The 12,673-nt window shown below is 56.0% G+C and overlaps 1 protein-coding gene across 1 annotated transcript in view; it reads right to left on the bottom strand.

Moving 5' to 3' along the window:
* SLC41A2 (solute carrier family 41 member 2) overlaps positions 1-12,636 on the bottom strand; it is a 157,303-nt gene extending 144,667 nt beyond the window's left edge. The window contains exon 1 of the mRNA XM_073575130.1: positions 12,458-12,636. The gene's annotated coding sequence lies outside the window, so the exon portion shown is untranslated. The remainder of the gene's footprint in view (positions 1-12,457) is intronic.
* Positions 12,637-12,673: the final 37 nt, after the last annotated feature.

Raw genomic sequence — 12,673 nt, 5'->3', positions numbered from 1 at the left:
GACGCTTTGTGTTTCTTAAAATGGATGCCTGCACTCTTCACAGAGTGAACTATTTTGCTATCAACATTCGATATGTTTGTGACAACAAAAAATTGTTACTAAGATGCAGGCAGTAAAAGTTACTACACAGCAGCCAGTTTCTCCAGACCTTAGTGGGAAAGGTTCTGCAAGATTATGAACTCAAAAAAGAACATGTTCCTTCTATTGTAACTGATAATGCATCAAACATAAGTACAATTAAACTGATGAATGAGAATGAGGAAGGTGAAGAGCAGTTAGAAGAACATTACACATTCCGTATGTTGGAGATGGAAGGCCACAGTCCTGTTCCCATAACAGAGGAACAAACAGATATTACTACAGAAGAACAGCAAAATGATTCTTTACAATTTGATGGTCTTGCTGAAGCTGCTTCACACCTCTTTCCTATTCATCACATGCGCTGTGTTTTGCACACACTGCAGCTGGCAATAAAAGATAGTCTGCAAGAGGAACATGCTGGAACTCTGACTAGTAAAGTGGGGAAATTGGCTATTGCTGCCTGAACCCGTAAAATTAATTCCATCTCGAAGAGACGTGCTGTAAAAGGGGCAATTGTGGTTCAAGCCACTCGGCGGGGCAGCACCTATTTAATGATTGAGTGATTGCTTGAGCTGAAACCCTTCCTTGTAGATATGACCAACCCTCAGGTAACACTACATGAAAGTCAATGGACACAGGTGGCTGAATTGAAGGAATTGCTTCATCACCCATTTACCGTGATTAAAAAGTTACAAGCTGAAGATTTAACTCCAGGCATTTTTATAAGGGAGTGGAAGAACTTGTTATTTTTACCTGTCCCAAAGAGGAGGTTTAATCGCAGATGGCATTGCTGCTTCAATGAAACGGAGAGACACTACTATTAGAAAATAAAATTCTTCTGGCAGCTGTTTATGTGGACCCGAGTCATCGTATATTGATGGATGATCAACAGCTTATTGAAGGAAAAGAAGCTTTGATTGAGGTAGCAGTTAGGATGAGTGGGTTACAGGACGGCCAAGAGCAAGAGGACTCGGGTCCTGCCAGTGCTGCTGCTGCCGTTTCTTCATCCTCATCAGATGAGGAGTTTGAGCTTGAAAAGTATTTGGACGATATGGAGCAGGCAAAGCGTTGCCGCAGGGAAAAAGATTCCACTCCCATAGAAAACAGATTGACCATATTTCAGCAGCAATTTTCACTTGTTCTCAAAGAAGTAGAAGAGTTCAATCGTTCATCAAAACTGACTGTGCATGAGGCAATTCCTTTATACCCTCAAATTGTTAGAGATGTTACCCATGTGGTTACTGCTTTGCCTCCAACCCAAGTTAGTGCAGAGAGGTTGTTCTCTAGCCTTAAAATAACTAGGTCAGATTTGAGGTCATCTATGAAGGAGGATCTGATGGAGGTGATACTATTTCTCAGAACAAATTCATAAACTGCACATATGTTATTCAGTACGTTTTTGTTGAAAAGTGTTTTTCCCCCCCACTTACTGCATAGTGTATAATAAATTGTAAATATGCAAAAGTTTTTTTGTTCTAAAGCCGTATTCCAATAAATATATTTTATGTTCTATCTGAATGGAATAATTACTGTATCATAATAATGATTAAAAGCCTGATGCTACCATTTTATTACAGTAAATTTATCACTTAAACATGAGCCATGTATGAGGGGGTTGGAGTCATGGAAATTGAGGAGGTGGAGTCGGAAGTTTGGCTTACTGACTCCACAGCCCTGGAAGGAGCCAAGGAATGTGTATTCTGCCTGCAACAAAGTCATGTACAACAATATCCCCATCGCAAATCACATATGTCCAAAATAAAAAGAATACTAGACACTTCAAATACAACTTAGGAAAGACACTATCGCTGACAGTAATGGTATTGCCGCCAGAGGACACAGAAGTGATTCCAGCTAATTGGTAAAAAAAAACAAAAAAAAAACCTTTATTCAAATAACACAAATATAAAATCACAAAAAAAGCGTTTGCGAAACAATGTTGCGGAGACACGGCTGTCATGGTTTTCTGAATTACTTCTGTGTCCTCTGGCGGCATTACCATTACTGTCAGGGATAGTGTCTTTTCTAAATAATTCCATCAGCAGCAGGTACTGGTGACAGTGCCCATTACTACAATACCCCCATCATCAGCGGGCACCGGTGACAGCGCCCATTACTACAATACCCCCATCATCAGCAGGCACCGGTGACAGCGCCCATTACTACAATACCCCCATCATCAGCGGGCACCGGTGACAGCGCCCATTACTACAATACCCCCCTCATCAGCGGGCACCGGTGACAGCTCCCATTACTAATCTATCACCATCATCAGCTGACACCGGTGACAGCGCCCATTACCACACTATCACCATCAGCGGGCACTGGTGACAGCGCCCATTAGTACACTATCACCATAATCAGCGGGCACCGGTGACAGCGCCCATTAGTACATTATCACCATCATCAGCGGGCACCGGTGACATTGCCCATTACTACAATACCCCCATCATCAGTGGGCACCGCCGGTGACAGCGCCTATTACTACAATACCCCCATCATCAGTGGGCACCGGTGACAGCTCCCATTACCACACTATCACCGTCATCAGCGGGCACCGGTGACAGCGCCCATTACCACACTATCATCATCATCAGCGGGCATCAGTGACAGCGCCCATTACCACACTATCCCCATCATCAGCGGGCACTGGTGACAGCGCCCATTACCACACTTTCATCATCATCAGCGGGCACCGGTGACAGCACCCATTACTACACTATCACCATCATCAGAGGGCACCAGTGACAGCACCCATTACCACACTATCACCATCATCAGCGGGCACCGGTGACAGCACCCATTACCACACTATCCCCATCATCAGCGGGCACCGGTGACAGTGCCCATTACTACAATACCCCCATCATCAGCGGGCACCGGTGACAGCGCCCATTACCACACTATCACCATCATCAGCGGGCACCGGTGACAGCGCCCATTACTACACTATCGCCATCATCAGCAGGCACCGGGGACAGCGCCCATTACTGCACTATCCCCATCATCAGCGGGCACCGGTGACAGCGCCCATTACTGCACTATCCCCATCATCAGCGGGCACCGGTGACAGCGCCCATTACCACACTATCCCCAGCGCCCATTACTACACTATTCCTATCATCAGCGGGCACCGGTGACAGCGCCCATTACTACACTATCACCATCATCAGAGGGCACCGGTGACAGCTTACATTACCACACTATCATCATCATCAGCGGGCACCGGTGACAGCACCCATTACCGCACTATCCCCATCAGCGGGCTCCGGTGACAGCGCCCATTACCACACTATCACCATCATCAGCGGGCACCGGTGACAGCTTCCATTACCACACTATCATCATCATCAGCGGGCACCGGTGACAGCACCCATTACCGCACTATCCCCATCATCAGCGGGCACCGGTGACAGCACCCATTACCGCACTATCCCCATCATCAGCGGGCACCGGTGACAGCGCCCATTACTACACTATCCCCATCAGCGGGCACCGGTGACAGCGCCCATTACTACACTATCAGCATCATCAGCGGGCACCGGTGACAGCGCCCATTACCACACTATCCCCATCATCAGCGGGCACCGGTGACAGCGCCCATTACTACAATACCCCCATCATCAGCCGTCATCGGTGACAGCTCCCATTACTAATCTATCACCATCATCAGCTGGCACCGGTGACAGCGCCCATTACCACACTATCACCATCAGCGGGCACCGGTGACAGCGCCCATTAGTACACTATCACCATAATCAGCGGGCACCGGTGACAGCGCCCATTAGTACATTATCACCATCATCAGCGGGCACCGGTGACATTGCCCATTACTACAATACCCCCATCATCAGTGGGCACCGCCGGTGACAGCGCCTATTACTACAATACCCCCATCATCAGTGGGCACCGGTGACAGCGCCCATTACCACACTATCCCCATCATCAGCGGGCACCGGTGACAGCGCCCATTACCACACTATCCCCATCATCAGCGGGCACCGGTGACAGCGCCCATTACTACACTATCCCCATCATCAGCAGGCACCGGTGACAGCGCCCATTACCACACTATCCCCATCATCAGCAGGCACCGGTGACAGCGCCCATTACTACACTATCATCATCCTCAGCGGGCACCGGTGACAGCGCCCATTACCACACTATCATCATCCTCAGCGGGCACCGGTGACAGCGCCCATTACCACACTATCACCATCAGCGGGCACCGGTGACAGCGCCCATTACTACACTATCCCCATCATCAGCGGGCACCGGTGACAGCGCCCATTACCACACTATCCCCATCATCAGCGGGCACCGGTGACAGCGCCCATTACCACACTATCCCCATCATCAGCGGGAACCGGTGACAGCGCCCATTACTACACTATCCCCATCATCAGCAGGCACCGGTGACAGCGCCCATTACTACACTATCATCATCCTCAGCGGGCACCGGTGACAGCGCCCATTACCACACTATCCCCATCATCAGCGGGCACCGGTGACAGCGCCCATTACCACACTATCCCCATCATCAGCGGGCACCGGTGACAGCGCCCATTACCACACTATCCCCATCATCAGCGGGCACCGGTGACAGCGCCCATTACCACACTATCCCCATCATCAGCGGGCACCGGTGACAGCGCCCATTACCACACTATCCCCATCATCAGCGGGCACCGGTGACAGCGCCCATTACCACACTATCACCATCAGCGGGCACCGGTGACAGCGCCCATTACTACACTATCCCCATCATCAGCGGGCACCGGTGACAGCGCCCATTACCGCACTATCCCCATCATCAGCGGGCACCGGTGACAGCGCCCATTACCACACTATCCCCATCATCAGCGGGCACCGGTGACAGCGCCCATTACCACACTATCCCCATCATCAGCGGGCACCGGTGACAGCGCCCATTACCACACTATCACCATCATCAGCGGGAACCGGTGACAGCGCCCATTACTACACTATCCCCATCATCAGCAGGCACCGGTGACAGCGCCCATTACTACACTATCATCATCCTCAGCGGGCACCGGTGACAGCGCCCATTACCACACTATCCCCATCATCAGCGGGCACCGGTGACAGCGCCCATTACCACACTATCCCCATCATCAGCGGGCACCGGTGACAGCGCCCATTACCACACTATCCCCATCATCAGCGGGCACCGGTGACAGCGCCCATTACCACACTATCCCCATCATCAGCGGGCACCGGTGACAGCGCCCATTACCACACTATCCCCATCATCAGCGGGCACCGGTGACAGCGCCCATTACCACACTATCCCCATCATCAGCGGGCACCGGTGACAGCGCCCATTACCACACTATCCCCATCATCAGCGGGCACCGGTGACAGCGCCCATTACCATACTATCCCCATCATCAGCGGGCACCGGTGACAGCGCCCATTACCACACTATGCCCATCATCAGCGGGCACCGGTGACAGCGCCCATTACCACACTATCCCCATCATCAGCGGGCACCGGTGACAGCGCCCATTACCACACTATCCCCATCATCAGCGGGCACCGGTGACAGCGCCCATTACCACACTATCCCCATCATCAGCGGGCACCGGTGACAGCGCCCATTACCACACTATCCCCATCATCAGCGGGCACCGGTGACAGCGCCCATTACCACACTATCCCCATCATCAGCGGGCACCGGTGACAGCGCCCATTACCACACTATCACCATCATCAGCGGGCACCGGTGACAGCGCCCATTACCGCACTATCCCCATCATCAGCGGGCACCGGTGACAGCGCCCATTACCACACTATCCCCATCATCAGCGGGCACCGGTGACAGCGCCCATTACCACACTATCCCCATCATCAGCGGGCACCGGTGACAGCGCCCATTACCACACTATCACCATCATCAGCGGGAACCGGTGACAGCGCCCATTACTACACTATCCCCATCATCAGCAGGCACCGGTGACAGCGCCCATTACTACACTATCATCATCCTCAGCGGGCACCGGTGACAGCGCCCATTACCACACTATCACCATCATCAGCGGGCACCGGTGACAGCGCCCATTACCGCACTATCCCCATCATCAGCGGGCACCGGTGACAGCGCCCATTACCACACTATCCCCATCATCAGCGGGCACCGGTGACAGCGCCCATTACCACACTATCCCCATCATCAGCGGGCACCGGTGACAGCGCCCATTACCACACTATCACCATCATCAGCGGGAACCGGTGACAGCGCCCATTACTACACTATCCCCATCATCAGCAGGCACCGGTGACAGCGCCCATTACTACACTATCATCATCCTCAGCGGGCACCGGTGACAGCGCCCATTACCACACTATCACCATCAGCGGGCACCGGTGACAGCGCCCATTACTACACTATCCCTATCATCAGCGGGCACCGGTGACAGCGCCCATTACCACACTATCCCCATCATCAGCGGGCACCGGTGACAGCGCCCATTACCACACTATCAGCATCAGCGGGCACCGGTGACAGCGCCCATTACTACACTATCCCCATCATCAGCGGGCACCGGTGACAGCGCCCATTACCACACTATCCCCATCATCAGCGGGTACCGGTGACAGCGCCCATTACCACACTATCAGCATCATCAGCGGGCACCGGTGACAGCGCCCATTACCACACTATCCCCATCATCAGCGGGCACCGGTGACAGCGCCCATTACCACACTATCCCCATCATCAGCGGGCACCGGTGACAGCGCCCATTACCACACTATCCCCATCATCAGCGGGCACCGGTGACAGCGCCCATTACCACACTATCCCCATCATCAGCGGGCACCGGTGACAGCGCCCATTACCACACTATCCCCATCATCAGCGGGCACCGGTGACAGCGCCCATTACCACACTATACCCATCATCTGCGGGCACCGGTGACAGCGCCCATTACCACACTATCCCCATCATCAGCGGGCACCGGTGACAGCTCCCATTACCACACTATCCCCATCATCAGCGGGCACCGGTGACAACGCCCATTACCACACTATCCCCATCATCAGCGGGCACCGGTGACAGCGCCCATTACCACACTATCCCCATCATCAGCGGGCACCGGTGACAGCGCCCATTACCACACTATCACCATCATCAGCGGGCACCGGTGACAGCGCCCATTACCGCACTATCCCCATCATCAGCGGGCACCGGTGACAGCGCCCATTACCACACTATCCCCATCATCAGCGGGCACCGGTGACAGCGCCCATTACCACACTATCCCCATCATCAGCGGGCACCGGTGACAGCGCCCATTACCACACTATCACCATCATCAGCGGGAACCGGTGACAGCGCCCATTACTACACTATCCCCATCATCAGCAGGCACCGGTGACAGCGCCCATTACTACACTATCATCATCCTCAGCGGGCACCGGTGACAGCGCCCATTACCACACTATCACCATCATCAGCGGGCACCGGTGACAGCGCCCATTACCGCACTATCCCCATCATCAGCGGGCACCGGTGACAGCGCCCATTACCACACTATCCCCATCATCAGCGGGCACCGGTGACAGCGCCCATTACCACACTATCCCCATCATCAGCGGGCACCGGTGACAGCGCCCATTACCACACTATCACCATCATCAGCGGGAACCGGTGACAGCGCCCATTACTACACTATCCCCATCATCAGCAGGCACCGGTGACAGCGCCCATTACTACACTATCATCATCCTCAGCGGGCACCGGTGACAGCGCCCATTACCACACTATCACCATCAGCGGGCACCGGTGACAGCGCCCATTACTACACTATCCCTATCATCAGCGGGCACCGGTGACAGCGCCCATTACCACACTATCCCCATCATCAGCGGGCACCGGTGACAGCGCCCATTACCACACTATCAGCATCAGCGGGCACCGGTGACAGCGCCCATTACTACACTATCCCCATCATCAGCGGGCACCGGTGACAGCGCCCATTACCACACTATCCCCATCATCAGCGGGTACCGGTGACAGCGCCCATTACCACACTATCAGCATCATCAGCGGGCACCGGTGACAGCGCCCATTACCACACTATCCCCATCATCAGCGGGCACCGGTGACAGCGCCCATTACCACACTATCCCCATCATCAGCGGGCACCGGTGACAGCGCCCATTACCACACTATCCCCATCATCAGCGGGCACCGGTGACAGCGCCCATTACCACACTATCCCCATCATCAGCGGGCACCGGTGACAGCGCCCATTACCACACTATACCCATCATCTGCGGGCACCGGTGACAGCGCCCATTACCACACTATCCCCATCATCAGCGGGCACCGGTGACAGCTCCCATTACCACACTATCCCCATCATCAGCGGGCACCGGTGACAACGCCCATTACCACACTATCCCCATCATCAGCGGGCACCGGTGACAGCGCCCATTACCACACTATCCCCATCATCAGCGGGCACCGGTGACAGCGCCCATTACCACATTATCCCCATCATCAGCGGGCACCGGTGACAGCGCCCATTACCACACTATCCCCATCATCAGCGGGCACCGGTGACAGCGCCCATTACCACACTATCCCCATCATCAGCGGGCATCGGTGACAGCGCCCATTACCACACTATCCCCATCATCAGCGGGCACCGGTGACAGCGCCCATTACCACACTATCCCCATCATCAGCGGGCACCGGTGACAGCGCCCATTACCACACTATCCCCATCATCAGCGGGCACCGGTGACAGCGCCCATTACCACACAATCACCATCATCCGCGGGCACCGGTGACAGCGCCCATTACCACACTATCCCCATCATCAGCGGGCACCGGTGACAGCGCCCATTACCACACTATCCCCATCATCAGCGGGCACCGGTGACAGCGCCCATTACCACACTATCCCCGTCATCAGCGGGCACCGGTGACAGCGCCCATTACCACACTATCCCCGTCATCAGCGGGCACCGGTGACAGCGCCCATTACCACACTATCCCCGTCATCAGCGGGCACCGGTGACAGCGCCCATTACCACACTATCCCCATCATCAGCGGGCACCGGTGACAGCGCCCATTACCACTCTATCCCCATCATCAGCGGGCACCGGTGACAGCGCCCATTACCACACTATCCCCATCATCAGCGGGCACCGGTGACAGCGCCCATTACCACACTATCCCCATCATCAGCGGGCACCGGTGACAGCGCCCATTACCACACTATCCCCATCATCAGCGGGCACCGGTGACAGCGCCCATTACCACACTATCCCCATCATCAGCGGGCACCGGTGACAGCGCCCATTACCACACTATCCCCATCATCAGCGGGCACCGGTGACAGCGCCCATTACCACACTCTCCCCATCATCAGCGGGCACCGGTGACAGCGCCCATTACCACACTCTCCCCATCATCAGCGGGCACCGGTGACAGCGCCCATTACCACACTCTCCCCATCATCAGCGGGCACCGGTGACAGCGCCCATTACCACACTCTCCCCATCATCAGCGGGCACCGGTGACAGCGCCCATTACCACACTCTCCCCATCATCAGCGGGCACCGGTGACAGCGCCCATTACCACACTCTCCCCATCATCAGCGGGCACCGGTGACAGCGCCCATTACCACACTCTCCCCATCATCAGCGGGCACCGGTGACAGCGCCCATTACCACACTCTCCCCATCATCAGCGGGCACCGGTGACAGCGCCCATTACCACACTATCCCCATCATCAGCGGGCACCGGTGACAGCTCCCATTACCACACTATCCCCATCATCAGCGGGCACCGGTGACAGCGCCCATTACCACACTATCCCCATCATCAGCGGGCACCGGTGACAGCGCCCATTACCACACTATCCCCATCATCAGCGGGCACCGGTGACAGCGCCCATTACCACACTATCCCCATCATCAGCGGGCACCGGTGACAGCGCTCATTACCACACTATCCCCATCATCAGCGGGCACCGGTGACAGCGCCCATTACCACACTATCCCCATCATCAGCGGGCACCGGTGACAGCGCCCATTACCACACTATCTGCATCATCAGCGGGCACCGGTGACAGCGCCCATTACTACACTATTCCCATCATCAGCGGGCACCGGTGACAGCGCCCATTAATACACTATCCCCATCATCAGCGGGCACCGGTGACAGCGCCCATTACCACACTATCCCCATCATCAGCGGGCACCGGTGACAGCGCCCATTACCACACTATCCCCATCATCAGCGGGCACCGGTGACAGCGCCCATTACCACACTATCCCCATCATCAGCGGGCAGCGGTGACAGCGCCCATTACCACACTATCAGCATCATCAGCGGGCACCGGTGACAGCGCCCATTACCACACTATCCCCATCATCAGCGGGCAGCGGTGACAGCGCCCATTACCACACTATCAGCATCATCAGCGGGCACCGGTGACAGCGCCCATTACCACACTATCCCCATCATCAGCGGGCACCGGTGACAGCGCCCATTACCACACTATCCCCATCATCAGCGGGCACCGGTGACAGCGCCCATTACCACACTATACCCATCATCAGCGGGCACCGGTGACAGCGCCCATTACCACACTATCCCCATCATCAGCGGGCACCGGTGACAGCGCCCATTACTACACTATCAGCATCATCAGCGGGCACCGGTGACAGCGCCCATTACTACACTATCCCCATCATCAGCGGGCACCGGTGACAGCGCCCATTAATACACTATCCCCATCATCAGCGGGCACCGGTGACAGCGCCCATTACCACACTATCCCCATCATCAGCGGGCACCGGTGACAGCGCCCATTACCACACTATCCCCATCATCAGCGGGCACCGGTGACAGCGCCCATTACCACACTATCCCCATCATCAGAGGGCACCGGTGACAGCGCCCATTACCACACTATCCCCATCATCAGCGGGCACCGGTGACAGCGCCCATTACCACACTATCCCCATCATCAGCGGGCACCGGTGACAGCGCCCATTACCACACTATCCCCATCATCAGCGGGCACCGGTGACAGCGCCCATTACCACACTATCCCCATCATCAGCGGGCACCGGTGACAGCGCCCATTACTACACTATTCCCATCATCAGCGGGCACCGGTGACAGCACCCATTACCACACTATCCCCATCATCAGCGGGCACCGGTGACAGCGCCCATTACCACACTATCCCCATCATCAGCGGGCACCGGTGACAGCGCCCATTACCACACTATCCCCATCATCAGCGGGCACCGGTGACAGCACCCATTACCACACTATCCCCATCATCAGCGGGCACCGGTGACAGCACCCATTACCACACTATCCCCATCATCAGCGGGCACCGGTGACAGCGCCCATTACTACACTATTCCCATCATCAGCGGGCACCGGTGACAGCGCCCATTACCACACTATCCCCATCATCAGCGGGCACCGGTGACAGCGCCCATTACCACACTATCCCCATCATCAGCGGGCACCGGTGACAGCGCCCATTACCACACTATCCCCATCATCAGCGGGCACCGGTGACAGCGCCCATTACCACACTATCCCCATCATCAGCGGGCACCGGTGACAGCGCCCATTACCACACTATCCCCATCATCAGCGGGCACCGGTGACAGCGCCCATTACCACACTATCCCCATCATCAGCGGGCACCGGTGACAGCGCCCATTACCACACTATCCCCATCATCAGCGGGCACCGGTGACAGCGCCCATTACTACACTATCACCATCAGCGGGCACCGGTGACAGCGCCCATTACCACACTATCCCCATCATCAGCGGGCACCGGTGACAGCACCCATTACCACACTATCCCCATCATCAGCGGGCACCGGTGACAGCACCCATTACCACACTATCCCCATCATCAGCGGGCACCGGTGACAGCGCCCATTACTACACTATTCCCATCATCAGCGGGCACCGGTGACAGCGCCCATTACCACACTATCCCCATCATCAGCGGGCACCGGTGACAGCGCCCATTACTACACTATCCCCATCATCAGCGGGCACCGGTGACAGCGCCCATTACTACACTATCCCCATCATCAGCGGGCACCGGTGACAGCGCCCATTACTACACTATCACCATCAGCGGGCACCGGTGACAGCGCCCATTACTACACTATCACCATAATCAGCGGGCACCGGTGACATCACAACTTACATATACTGTGCATGTGACTGGCACTGACAACCCACTGGCGAGCAGGAGGTGGCAGCAACACGCACACAGGTGTCAGCTGCCATGCTGCGGGCAGTACACAGGTGATAGCTGTAGGACATAGCACGGAGCCCGCACACCGCCTCACCTCCTGCCTTCTTCCCCCTCCATGGCGCTGTCATCCCCCGGGTCATGCGGCTCCTTGGTGACCAGACAGCAGACCTGACTGCTGACCGCAGCGCAGACGTACGGCAACAGGGCGGAGCGCGGAGCAGTGACGTCACCGGACCACGCGTCAGGGGCCACGCGTATGGGCGGGGCTTGTGTATCCTGGTAACCAGTGACACGTCACCCGTAGCAACAA

Source organism: Dendrobates tinctorius, unplaced genomic scaffold (assembly GCF_039654945.1).
Source record: "Dendrobates tinctorius isolate UK_male_01 unplaced genomic scaffold, ASM3965494v1 ptg000043l, whole genome shotgun sequence".
NCBI lineage: Eukaryota > Metazoa > Chordata > Amphibia > Anura > Dendrobatidae > Dendrobates > Dendrobates tinctorius.
Note: the sequence above shows the minus strand (reverse complement) of the source record. Positions and strands in the feature narration are given on the sequence as shown.